Consider the following 13,600-nt stretch of genomic DNA (forward strand, 5'->3'; position numbering starts at 1 on the left):
TATTAACTATAACATACTCTAAAGTAACCTAAATCTGCACATTGCAAACATTAGAACACGGATATTTCCACTAAAATGATTCTATAGTTGACTAATAGGGTTTAACAAGTATTACTTTGGAGAGATAAAGTTTTCTTTTGTTAACTGCACAAGAACTGGACATTTATAAAAGAGAAAAAAATCAAGTTATATCTCAGCAAAAATTCTAATCATATGTTCAGTTTGGGAGAATGACCATCAGTGAGTTTGTGTCAGAAATATTTATTCTAAAGGAAAAGTCTTTTAATTTATAATTCTGTGCCTCTGAAGTATTTGTGCCACTATAATGTCAAGCACACCATCACTGACAGTTCTTTGTCTTTCTTTGTGGGAGGGAAGCTGAGGCTGCCTCATAACTCAGTAGACTCTGTATTATAGTATATAAAAATAAGAAAAATAAAAGTCATTACAGAATTCTCTGTCATCCACATCTAATAAAACACAATTCTGGTCTGAAATATAGTAGTAGCCACAGATACAATTTAGAGCTTGCAAGAACAGCCTAGTATCCACCAGTCTGCTTTATATTTGGACTTATGTGTGCATAAAATAATCACACTTGGGTAAAAAAATGTTTTATTAATTATTTTAAAGATACAGTGCTTAAAAATGCCATGATAGTTTCAATACATACCTTGGACATTTCCAAATCTCTTTCCAAGATTTCACAATGGGTGAAATTGTTTTGCACTAGGAAGATGGAATAGGGCATCTTGCAACTCATGATACATTTCGTTCAGCTTAGTTCTTGTGTCCTGTGCAGATAGACTGACAATTAAAACTCATCAATCATACTTTAACATGGATTATATCCCTTGGGTTGAGCCCCAGATCTTCCTCAGCACCTCACACTGTCTCTCATTGGCCTGTTTCAACTCCATCTTAATATTACAGCGAACAAGGGCCTTACATTCTTCCAGCACAACTAGGTTATATGAGGCAAGTTTCCTAATTTGAATCATAACCTCTTGGGTGAAAGTTCCAGTCAAAAACACCTGAGAGACCAGGCCTTTGGCACATGCCCCCAGTGCTGTCACTTTTTGCCCAGTAATTAACATTTCATTGGCAGATGCGTCACCCATCATTTTCAGAAATGTAACAGTAGAACAGCCATCTGGACTGTCCCAAGCTCGTATAAGGGGTTTGGAACAAATCCTTTTCTTTAGCCCACACAAGATCACAAAGGAGCAGTATGGATTCACCTAGTCCATTGGCACGGCCATTGACTGATACAACAATAGGCTTTTTAAATTGAATAAAAGTATTCACAAATTTCTTGAAGGTGTCCACCATTTCAAGCCTTGCTCACTTTCTGTCATTCCTTAAATGTTTCACAAAGTACCCAAAATCAAGACCACAATAAAAGACACTTCCAGATGCACTGAGTAACGCAAGCCTGCTGTCATCTGCAGCAGCCCTATTCAGAGCATTCACCATTTCTTTAATTGCTTCTGTATTCAGTGCGTTTTTTGTCTGTCGATCTAGTTGATAGCAATATCTGGGTGAATCCATCCTCTTTCTTCACTACAATGTCTCTGTATGTGCTGACACTTTCTGTTAGCTTTATGGTGAATTACGTCTTCTTGAAAAAAGATTGCTCTCTGTCGTCATGAGTAACATTTCTTGGGCTACCTTTCAGTCTTGGAACTGATGTGTGTATGTCTGTTGCAATGGCTGCTAATGGGTCTATTAATACCACTATAGCTTTTTGGGGAGCTGAGCCTATGTCCGTGGAAGCAGTAACTGAGCCAGACATCTGAGACATTAGTGGGTGTAGCAGGGTCCTGTTTTCTATTCCAGTGTGTTCTGCACTGGGACCTGACAAAGGGTCCCTGACAGGTTTCCCTTCTGTCACCTTGAAGTCCACCATGTCCTGCTCATCTACCATAATAGGGTCCAGTTTCTCGAGTACCTGAAAGCCGCTCACAGTTTTCTTGTTGTTAACAAGTGTCTTGATAGTTGAATTTACTAGATCCATATTCTTTGTGTGAGAGAGAAGTGAATCTGCCTTTCTCCTGATGTTCTTGCTGGCAGCAAATAACAGGCTGGTTTTGGATCTGTGGTGTTTGACAGTCACCGATGTGCTAGGAGAGCTCTTAGAATAGTTCACATTGGTAGATCTGGAAGTTCTTCCTCTGGTATTGTTTGAAAACATTCTACTTGTTCTGGTACATGCCAGTTTTTTTCTGTTTTCTATCTGTTGTCTGTTAAACTCATTTATACATTTTTCACAGCTCATGAGGTGCTGCTCTGGCTCCCAAGTGTCATCCTGTTTGTTGAAACTTTTCCATGAACCAAATACATTTTCTTTCCATTTTTGTCTTGTCTTTTGTCAACAATAGTTTCAACCTCTAACTCCTGGCAAGATATGAAGGGAGACTCAGGATTGGAGCAGTTGCTGTGCCATCTTTGTTTCAGTTGTGTCTCCACATAGCCACTTCTTTCTGCCTCCAGTGCTTCACCAGGTTCTGCGTATGGATGAGCCACTTCTATTCCGTCACCACTGGTTTATGAAAATTGTGTGAAATAGCAGCTATTCCCTGTGCCTTAGGCTCTCCACCTTTAGTCTCTGGTGGGACAGCTTGGGCTTTGTCTCATGGTGCATGATAGCTTGCTCAGTAGCCTCATGTAGGAGTAACTAAGTCCACAGCTCCTACTCTCAGCTGTAGTGCAGAAAGCTTTCTTCCTGCCTGATGTTCTTTTGTGTTTCTTTGTTTAATTGTGGTTGCTATGATGATTATATTGAACACTATAATGTTATTCCATTTTTAAAGTTACCCTAGCTTACATTCAGTAACATAAAAATCCTTATTCCTGTGTAACTTAACTCCCTTAATTCACTTACTGTGTAACTTAACTCCATTATTTCACTTCTCAAAATTATGCATTGTATGTCAAAAACATCAGTTAGTGGTATTTTTTATTAAATATATTATTGTTTTAAGTTGTGTTGAGAACAAATTATGGAGGTGCACATTGTTAATTTTTTATCTTTTATATTTTTCATGCATTTATCTTTACCTTAATCTTTACTTATTCATACTGCTTTTGAGTGTCTGTTCATTCTACCCTGAAGTACTCCACAAAACCTTTATTAAAGGGTGGTCTACTGGTAAAAGGTGTCCATTTTTATCTGGGAATATCATAATTTATCCCTCACATTTGATGAACAATTTGTTTGATCATAATGTTTAGGTTTGACAGTTTTTTTCTGACTTCACTTGGAATATATTTGTCTACAGCTTTCTACCATCTTAGTTTTCAGATAAGAAATCCACTGGTTATTCAGTGGTTATTCAGATAAGAAATCTACTGGTTATTTTGCTTTCCTTGAAAATCCGCAAAATTATCTTTGTATATGTTTTAGACAGTTTAATTATCAGATAAGCTTGAGTGGTTTTTTTGTTTGTTTGTTTGTTTTGTTTTTGGTGGTTGTTGTTTCTTTTATTTGGCAATTGTTGAACTTATTGGGTATTTATTTGTTGTCTTAAATTGTTATGTTCTTTATTATTATTTTGTTAAATAGTCTCCTTGATTATATATCTCTCCCTTTGAAAGCCCCAAATGCACATGTATGGTGGCTTCATGGTGTCCCTCAGGTTTCTAGGCTGTGTAAAGCTACCTTGAACCTTTCCAGCCTGTGTTGGTGACCACTATGTGTTTGACTGCCCCTAAGGGTGTGTATCACAGTGTGGGGCAAGTTTGTCAGTTGGTCTCGCAAGGCTGATGCATCCCAGATTTCGATTCCTAGACTTCAATTATTGCAGTCTCATTAGTGCACCACAATGTAGCAATCTCTAATTGTGAGGCACACGGAGCTCTTGGTCTCATGGCCAAGAAAATTAAGGAGATGGATGCAAATCGTTTGAAGCAAAACTTTTATAAGTGAAAGTAAAAACCTCTTCACTGTGGAGGTGGAATACAAGTGGTTTACCTACTCTGAGACTGAGGCTTACGGTTTCTAAAGGCAGAGAAGTAAAGAAATGTGCTTAGTGGTCTTGGAGTAAGCATTTTTCGGGTTGGCCCTGAACCTTGGACTTAGATTAATCTGCAAATGAAGTGATGATTTATAGAAGCTACTAAGCTCAGCATTGCAACCTGGCCCTGGACCAAGAAGGAGCTGAAGTGACAGCTTGACCTGAGACCTTGGCCTGGGACCAATCACAGGCTGAAGTAATGTCTCATGGCCACAATAATTAAGGAGGCTGGATGATGCAAATTTCAAGTAGGAAGAAAAGGTTAATAAGCAAAAGAAGAAAACTCTCCACAGTAAAGAGGGGATTTCGAGGGTTTCCAATTATAAAGCTGGGTCATTACTTTTTAGGAACTGGAAAGAATGAAATGTTCTGAGGTGTCTGTGGGCTGCCTTGAAGAAAGCACTACTTCAGCTAGGTTCAGAACCTGGCCTGGGAGAAATGAGAGGCTAAAGTAAAAGCTTTGTCTGGATCACTGGGCTGGGGAAAAGCAGAAGCTGAAGGGATAATTCATAAATGCTTTGCTTGCCTTCAAAGCATGTCCAAAATAGAAAAGAAAAATATTTCATCAGAGCCCACTGGAGCCTACTGTGTATCATGCCCACAATGGGAGGAGTGTGTATTTTCTTGAAGTCTGCTGATTATGTGAATGACAGAGGCACTTATTCCTTTGGCCTTGTCCTCTTATCTCTGGAGGTGTGATTATGTTTTAGGAAAAAATGACAAAGGCATTTTCATGTTCTACCTTGTTTTCTTATTAGTGCAGCTGTGGTTATACCTTTAGGATATCCTCATGTTCAACTTTTTTTAATCGGTGTCTGCAGCCTGAGTTTTCAGGCTGTTCCTGGGTATAAAAAAGTTAATCAAGAACCACTTCTAGATTCCTCATTGTTTTTTCTCTTACGCTTTCATGAAGGTAATTTTGTGTGTTTTGTAGATAAAATAAAGATTGTGTTAAGGGCTTTTCTGTACAGTTTTCCACTTTTGACATGGAATCAAGGTTCACTTTAGAGCACATGTGAAATTTTTGTATTAGCTATGTTCAATCTGTACTTTCTTCTTTTAAAATAAAGGTTTCTAATACAGGAATATATTGTTTTAATTCTTAGAATTCAACATTTGAACAGTCTAGTACTAGGGGTCTCTTTTTCATAGCTGTAAGGTTGTAAAAGATGTTTGACATTTGTCTGCTTTCTGCCATAGAACTCCAAAAATCTTTGCAATCTCCAAATGCTGCCTTTTAATATGATAATGATGATTCAGAGCTACATGCTGGGGTTTGTCAGTGAAAACACAAAGGCATTATTTGAGGGTAGGGATTATAGGGTTCACTCTGCATCATTCCAAAATGACACAGGTGCTGCAGATAATGGCAGCAGCAGCCCATTTAGAGGGGCTGCTTCAAAGATACCAGGTGCAATGAGGGAGGCGAAGCCAGGGCTGTGCACTCCGTGAAACTGCTGGAAACTGAGAAAAGGCAGAAACCACACTTACACCCAAGTTCAATTAACAGGAGCCCCACCTACTCAGGAGCAGTGGCAGTTGCCCCACCACAGATGCAGACTCAGGCATCCCTCAGCTTTCTGAGACCTGGCAAGCCATTTTTCCAACAATGGCCCCGAAGTGCCTGTTCCCATTGCCTGGCCTCTCCCAGCTCCCATGCCCACTATGACATTGTGCAAATGTGCTGTCATCCACAGAGATTCTTGCCTGCTGAAGTGACACCCTAGCGATCCTGTGACAAATGTCATGTTCATCACAAGTGGCCAGCGGATTATTCGATCAGGCTATATAATGGAGCCTCCATAGAAACCAACAGGAAAGGATTCAGAGAGCTTCTGGATAGCTGAAAATGTAGAGAGTTCCAGAAAACTGTGTGCACATAAAAACAGACAACAATAATTTTAAATGTCATCTGCACAGGATAAACATTAAAACGTGGAAATTTCCACAAGGATTGTTCCATAATTCACTAATATGGTGCAAGAAGTTTACTTTAGAGAGATAAAGGTTTATTTTTGTTAACTGAGTAAGAACTAGACATTTACAAAAGAAAAAAAAATCAAGTGGTATCTCAGCACAAATTCCAATCGTATGTTTGGTTTAGGAGAATGATCATCAGTGAATTTTGTGTCTGAAATATTTATCCTAAAAGATAAGGCTTTCAATCCAGAATTTTGTGTCTCTGAGATACGTGTGCCACTCTAAAGTCAAAGGCACCATCTCTGATAATTCTGTGTGTTTTTTTTGTGTGTGGGAGGGGAGTGGAGGCTGCCTGATACCCAGGATATCTCTGCATTCTCGGATATAAAAAAAAAAATTATTTCATAAATCTCTGTCATCTAAATCTCATAAAAACAATTATGGTCTTATATATAGTAGAAGACATAGATAGAACTTAGATTTTGCTAAAACAGTCTATTACTCACCAGTCTGCTTTTATATTTGGGCTTGTGTTTGCATAAAATAATCACAATAAGGCAAAGAAGATTTTTTTATTACTTATTTTAAAGTTGCAGTGCTTAAACATTCCTTGATAATTTAAATACATAGCTTGGACATTTTCAGTTCTCCTTTCAGGCCTCAGCTATGGCTGAAATTGTTTTGGGTTATGAAGATGGATTAGGGTATCTTGCAACTTATGATGTATTTGGTTCAGCTCAGTTCTTGTGTCCTGAGAAGACAGACTGACAATTAAAACTCATCAATTGTATTTTCCACATACATTAACATGGAATTGTTCCCTTTGTCTGAGTCCCAGATTTCCTTTAGTAACTCACACTCTGTCTCTTTGGCTTGTTCCAATGTCATCTTAATATTACTGCATACAAGGGCCTTACATGTCTCCAGCACAACTCAATTACATGAGGCAGAGTCCTTCATTTGTATCATAACCTATGGGGTGAAACTTGCAAAGAAACCTTAGAGACCAGACCTGTGACACATGCCTCCTCTTCTGTCAGTTTTCACCCAGCAATTAACATTTCATTGGCAGACGCTTCACCAATCTGCTTGGGAAATGTAACTGTAGAGCAGCCATCTGCACTCTGTCCAAAAGTCATGCAAGGATTTGAAACCAAGCCTTTTCATTAGGTCACATGAAAGCACAGAGAGGCAGTGTGAATACACCTATTCCAAAGGATGTGCCACTGACTGGTAAAACAAAAGGCTTTTTAAATTGATTGAAAATATTCACCAAGTTCTTGATGGTGTGCAACATTTCAAGGCTTGTTCTGTTTCTGTCATTCCTTAAGTCCTTCACAAAGTACCAAAATACAGACCACAGCAAAAGACACTTCCAGCTGCACTGAACATCATGAGATGGCTGTTACCCACAGCAGCCCTATTCAGAGCATTCGCCATTTCTTAATTACTGCTGTATTCAGAGCATTTTTTTTCTGTTGATCAAGTTGATAGCAATATCTGGGTGAATTCGTCCTCTTTCTTCACTACTATGTCTCTGTTTGTGCTGGCACTTTCTGTTAGCCTTATGGTGAAGTATATCCTCTTGACAAAAGGCTGGACTCTGCCATTATCAGTAGCATTTCTTTGCCCACCTTTCATGCTTGGAACTAATGTATGCACGTCTCTTGTTCCATTGGCTGCTAATGGGCCCATTAAGACCACTATACCTTTTTTGGTGCCTGCGTCTGCAGTCATGGAAGTCATGGAAGTCTGGCTCTCAGTCTGAGCCAGACATCTGAGAAAATAGGGGTGAATCTGGGTCTTTTCTGTATTCCACACTGTTCTGTCCTGCGGTCTGATAAAAACCTGACGACCTTCCCTTCTGCCTCCTTGAAGACCACTATATCCTGCTGATCTCTCTCAATAGGGTCCAATAGGGTCCAGTTCCTGAATGCCACTCACTGTTTTCTTCTTGTTAAAGGGGCTGTGAGGGCAAGTGTCTTTCTCGATATTTGGATTTACTAGCTCCATATGCTTTGGGCTGAAGAGAGGTGACACTGGGTTTCTGCTGACTTTCTGGCTGGCAGCACATAACTGGCTGCTTTTGAATTTGTGGTGTTTGCCAGTAACTAGCATTACAGGAGCATTCTTAGAAAACTTGGGGTTGGTAGATCTAGAAATTCCTCTTCTGGCATTGTTTGAAAAAGTTCTGCTTTTTCTGATCTGTGCCATTTTTTTTTTTTTTCCTTTTCTGTTTTTCAGTCTGTTGTTTGTTAAAGTCATATATACCTTTTTCACCTGTGCTGCTCTGGTTCCCAGGTATCATCCCGTTTCTCCTAACCTTTCCAATATTAAATACTTTTTTCTTTTGAGACGGAGTCTTGCTCTGTCTCCCAGGCTGGAGTGCAGTGGCACAATCTTGACTCTGCAAACTCCGCCTCCTGGGTTCACGCCATTCTCCTACCTCAGCCTCCCGAGTCGCTGGCACTACGGGGCGTCTGCCACCACCGCCCGGCTAATTTTTTGTATCTTGCTTCACCGTGTTAGTCAGGATGGTCTTATCTACTGACCTCGTGATCCACCCGCCTTGACCTCCCAAAGTGCTGGGATTACAGGCAAGAGCCACCGCGCCCGACCTTTCTCTTCTTTTTTTTTCTCTTTTCTTTTCTTTTTTTAAACAGAGTGTTGCTCTATCACTGGGCAGGAGTACAGTGGCACAGTTGGGCAATCTGCCTCACTGCAACCTCCACCTCCAGGATTCATGTGATTCTCCTGCCTCAGGCTCCCAAGTAGCTGAGATTACATGTGCCTGCCACCACACCCAGCTAATTTTATGTATTTTTAGTAGAAACGGGTTTCCGTTGTATTAGCCTGGATTGTCTGGCTCTCCTGAACTCGTGATCTGGACGCCTCTCCCTTTCAAAGTTCTGGTATTACAGGCGTGAGCCACTGTGCTTGACCTCTGTCCTCCCACATTTGTCCTGTCTTTTGTCAACAATATTTCAACCTCAAACACCTGGGAAGCCACGAAGAAAGACACAGGATTGAAGCAGTTGCTGCATCAACTTGTTTCAGTTGCATCTCCACAACCTCACTTCTTTCTGCCTCCGGGGCTTCACCACATTCTTCGTATGGATGAGTCTATTCTGCTTCATCACCAATGGTGTAGTGAAAATTGTGGGAAATAGCAGCTAAGCTATGTGGCCTTAGGCTTTCCACACTTACTCCCTGGTGAGACAGCTTGGGCTTTGTCTCATGGTACATTATAGCTGGCTCAGTAGCCTCAGGTGAGGGTAGCTAAATCCACAGCTCCTACACTCTGGTGTACTACAGAAAGCTTTTACCTGCCTGTTACTCTTTTTTTCTTTTCTTTTCTTTTTGTTTCTTTAATTGTGATTGCTATTATGATTGCACTGAATATTCTAAAGTTATTCCACTTTTAGAGATATGGTAGCTTACCTTCAATAACATACAAATCCCTTACACCTGTATAGCTTCACCCTCATTATTTCACTTATTGAGTTCTCAAAATCTTACCTTTATGAAATGTACGTCAAAAACACAAGTTAGTGATAGTATTTTTATTATGTATAGTAGTGTTTTTAATTACAGGGGAAATAAATTGTGGAGTTGTACATTGTTAATTTTTTATGTTCTATAATTGCTCATGTATTTATCTTAATATATATTCACTCATACTGTTCTTCAGTGTCTGTTCGTTTTACCACGAAGTACCCCATAGGGCATTTTTAAAAAGGTAGTCTACTGGTAAAAGGTCCCCGCTTTTATCTGAAAATGTTATAATTTTTCCCTCACTCATGATGGACAACTTTTTGAACATAAGAGTTCTGTTCAAATGTTTTTCTTACAGCATTTGGAATATGTTCGTCTATTGCATTCTGTCCTCTGAGTTTTTTCAGGTATCTGCTGATTATTTTTGAGGGTTCTCTGAACACAAGTAGCCACTTCTCTTGCTGCTTTCAAGATTTTCTCTGTCTTTCTCTTAAAGAGTTTATCATATAATTTGCATTTGTTTCTTTGAGTTTCTTCTACTTGGAGTTTATTGAGCTTGATATTATTTAACACTACTGTTTCTAAATAGTCTTCCTGATTCTTTGTCTCATCCTTTCAACTTCCAGTATGTGTAATATGGCTGCTTCATAGCGTCCCACAGCATTTTAGGCTGCGTTCTCATTCCTTTTTTTTTTTTTTTTTTCCTATCATTTCCTAACTTAATAGTGTCAACTACCCTTTCTTTGATTTGCTCATATTTTGTTCTTCCCCCGGATCAAGCCTGCTTTTAAATATCTGTAATAAATAAATATGTATTTTATATATATATAGACATTTTTAGGTTTCAAAACAATTTTACTCTTTGTATTAATAATGTTTGTTCATATATTTTGTGCTTCTTTTGTTTATTCTATTAGCTTATTATGAAGCTTAATTTTAAATATTATGTTTTAATAAGACTGCCATTTGGACTGTCTAAAAAAATGTTTCGGAACATAATTTTTTTTCAGTTCTTAAAGTGAGCCATATTTCTCTATTTCACTCTCTGATTTATGATTATGCTGGTGCTGTAAAAGGGCATTTAAATTTAAAATGCTGTAATTTGAAAACAAGGTTTTCTTATTCTGTGGATTGATAGGGTTTTGTGTATTCATTTTACAGCTCTTTCTGTGCTGTAAATCAGTCTTACTGGACTTCTTCTTGGATCTTATTTGAGCCGCATTGTTTTGGGGTGCATATCGCTAAAAATACAATTTGTTCCACATATATATATACAGACACACACACACACACACACATTTGTGTGTCTGTGTTATATTCGTGTGTGTGTTTGTGTGTTTAGTTTTCAATGTCTTTGTCCACAAATGTCTAACCTCTTAAGAGAAAAAGAACAATAAGGAAAAAACGTTCCGGCTTTTTAAATCTTCGGACGGTTGCGCAGAAGGACAAAGAGCCTGCATGATGTTTGGGGAATTAAAGAACGACTGTTCACCTCTGTCGGGACCTCCATAAAGCAGAAGCAGCCATCAGTGAACAATTCCTCCTGAGATCTGGAGGACAGGGTCCTTTTTGTTCATCATGGCTCTTGTAAGCCATTTCAGAATTATTTGCAAGGCAGTAACCCACAGTTGTGGTTAATAAAGCATAAGTAGCTGCTCTTGATCTGTGCTATAGAATTGATAAATTTTAGTTTTGGTTTATTATACAAACTTGTTTGGAAGCTGTAAAACTTCAGTTAGACTCCGGTAATCTATAATATTTGCCTCATACTAATCCTGCCACTGCACCTATTGTATAGTTTAAGAGACAGGTATGCAGTGCTCCGCAGTACATTGCAGCACTTTCCCTGAATCTACGATCAGTTTGCTTTGGTTTATTTGTCTTTGCAGCTAAAGCATGCCTTGCACAGAAGTCACAAAAGTGAATCCCTCATTGAAGAGTACACTTACACCTGTGTGTGCCTTTTTAAGAAAGAGCTTGTGTCCAGAATTGCTGGGTTCTTGGTCTCACTGACTTCAAGAATGAAGCCGCAAACCCTCGCGGTGAGTGTTGCAGTTCTGAAAGACGGTGTGTCCAGAGTTTGTTCCTGTAGAGGTTGAGATGGAGAGGAGCTTCTTCCTTTTGGTGGGTTTCGCTGTCAAGAGTGAAGCTGCAGACCTTCATGGTGAGTGTTACAGCTCTTAAAGGCAGTGCCTCTGGAGTTGTTCCATTTTTCCAGCGGTTTCGCGGTCTCATTGGCTTCAGGAGTGAAGCTGCAGACCTTTGCAGTGAATGTTCCTGTTCATAAAGGCAGCCTGGACCCAAAGAGCAAGCAGCAGCAAGACTTACTGCAAAGAGGGAAAGAACAAAGCTTCCACAGCCAGGAAGGCGACCCCAGCAGGTTGTCCCCGGCTGACTGCCCCACCTTGCTTTTATTCCCTTATCTGACCCCAACCCACATCCTGCTAAGCGGTCTATTTTACAGAGAGCTGATTGGTCCCTTTTGACAGAGTGCTGATTGGTGCGTTTACAATCCTTGAGCTAGACAGAGTCACAGAATGCTAGTTAGCTAGACCCAGAGTTAACTAGACTCAGAGTACTGACTGGTGTATTTACAAACCTTGCACTAGACAGAGTACTGATTGGTGCATTTACAATCCTTGAACTAGACACAGAGTCACAGAGTGCTAGTCCTCCAAGTCTCCACTAGGTTAGCTAGATACAGAGTACCAGTTGGTGTATTCACAAACCCTGAGCTAGACACAGAGTGCTGATTGATGTATTTACAAACCTGAGCTAGATACAGCGTGCTGATTGGGGCATTTACAATCCTTGAGCTAGACACAGAGTGCTAGACGGAAAGTTTTTCCAAGTCCCCACTAGGTTAGCTAGATACAGACAGCTGATTGGTGCACATAGGATCCTCCTGCTAGATATAAAAGTTCTCCAAGTCCCCATCCAGTTCAGGAGCCCAGCTGGCTTCACCCAGTGGATCCCGCACTGCGGCTGCAGGCGGAGCTGCCTGCCAGTCGGGAGCCACACCTGCACTCAGCCCTTCGGCTGTGGATGGGTCCTGGCGCCACCAAGCAGGGGGCGGTGCCCGTTGAGGAGGCTCAGGCTGCGCTGCAGCCCACCACAGGAGGGTAGCTCAGACATGGTGGGCTGCAGGTCCCAAGCCCTGCCCCGCTGGGAGGCAGCTAAGGCCCAGCGAGAATTTGATTACCGCCCCGGCGGGCCGGCACTGCTGGGAGACCCGACGCAACTGCTGCAGCTGCTGGCCTGCGTGCTAAGCCCCTCACTGCCCTGGGCTGGCGGCGTCCGCTGGCCGCTCCTGGTGCAGGGCCAGCCGAGCCCGCGCCCGCTGGAACTCACACTGGCGGGCAAGGGCAGCCCTGGTTCCCGCCGGCGCCTACCCTTCCTCACCTCTGGGCAAGCAGAGGGAGGAGGCGCCGTCCTCAGCCACCCCAGAGAGGGGCTCCCACGGTGCCCTGGCCGGCTAAAGGGCTCCTCAAGCGCCGCCAGAGTGGACACCGAGGCTGGAGGCCGAGGAGGCGCTGACAGTGAGGGCTGCTAGCACATTGTCACCTCTCAAGCCCACATTTAGATTTGTTATAAGTAAAATATTACATATTCTGGCATTGACTTGTTTTCCATATATTCTTCTTACTTGATCCTCAATTGGTTTTGTTCTCATTTTAAAAATTTGGTTAATTTTTAAAAACCTTTTGTTGTATTTTTTATATCACAGTGAGGTATATTTGGGACTTCAATTAATGTTGAAAACTTAAAATAGTCTACTGTGAACAGTACTAACGTGTGAATAATCTAATGTTTAAGGTCAACAGTATAAAAATACGCAGATCTTGTAGTGTTGCATCTTTCCCAATTTATATTATTGTTTCTCATTCTATCTGAGTACACAGAGTGTTCACTAATAGTTAAGTTTGCCAGGGTTGTAATAGTAATAGCATTTTTCTTTTAGAGAAGCATTAGTCACAATTCCCTTTAGCTTTTCTTTATCGAGATATTTTTGCTTGAGCATCAATTAACCAGTTAAAAATTTCAGGTTTGATAGCATTCTTTTCTGTTAAAACTTGGATATCTCAACACCTTCTGACTTCTGTGGTTTCTGCTGAACAGTCACCTGTTACTTTCAATCAAGACTTTCTTGTACATAGCAAGTTGTTGTT

General features: G+C 40.7%; 1 pseudogene; it reads right to left on the minus strand.

Moving 5' to 3' along the window:
- Positions 1-209: 209 nt before the first annotated feature.
- On the minus strand, positions 210-8,244 carry LOC106995425 (testis-specific chromodomain protein Y 1-like; annotated as a pseudogene).
- Positions 8,245-13,600: the final 5,356 nt, after the last annotated feature.

Source organism: Macaca mulatta, chromosome Y (genome assembly GCF_049350105.2).
Source record: "Macaca mulatta isolate MMU2019108-1 chromosome Y, T2T-MMU8v2.0, whole genome shotgun sequence".
NCBI lineage: Eukaryota > Metazoa > Chordata > Mammalia > Primates > Cercopithecidae > Macaca > Macaca mulatta.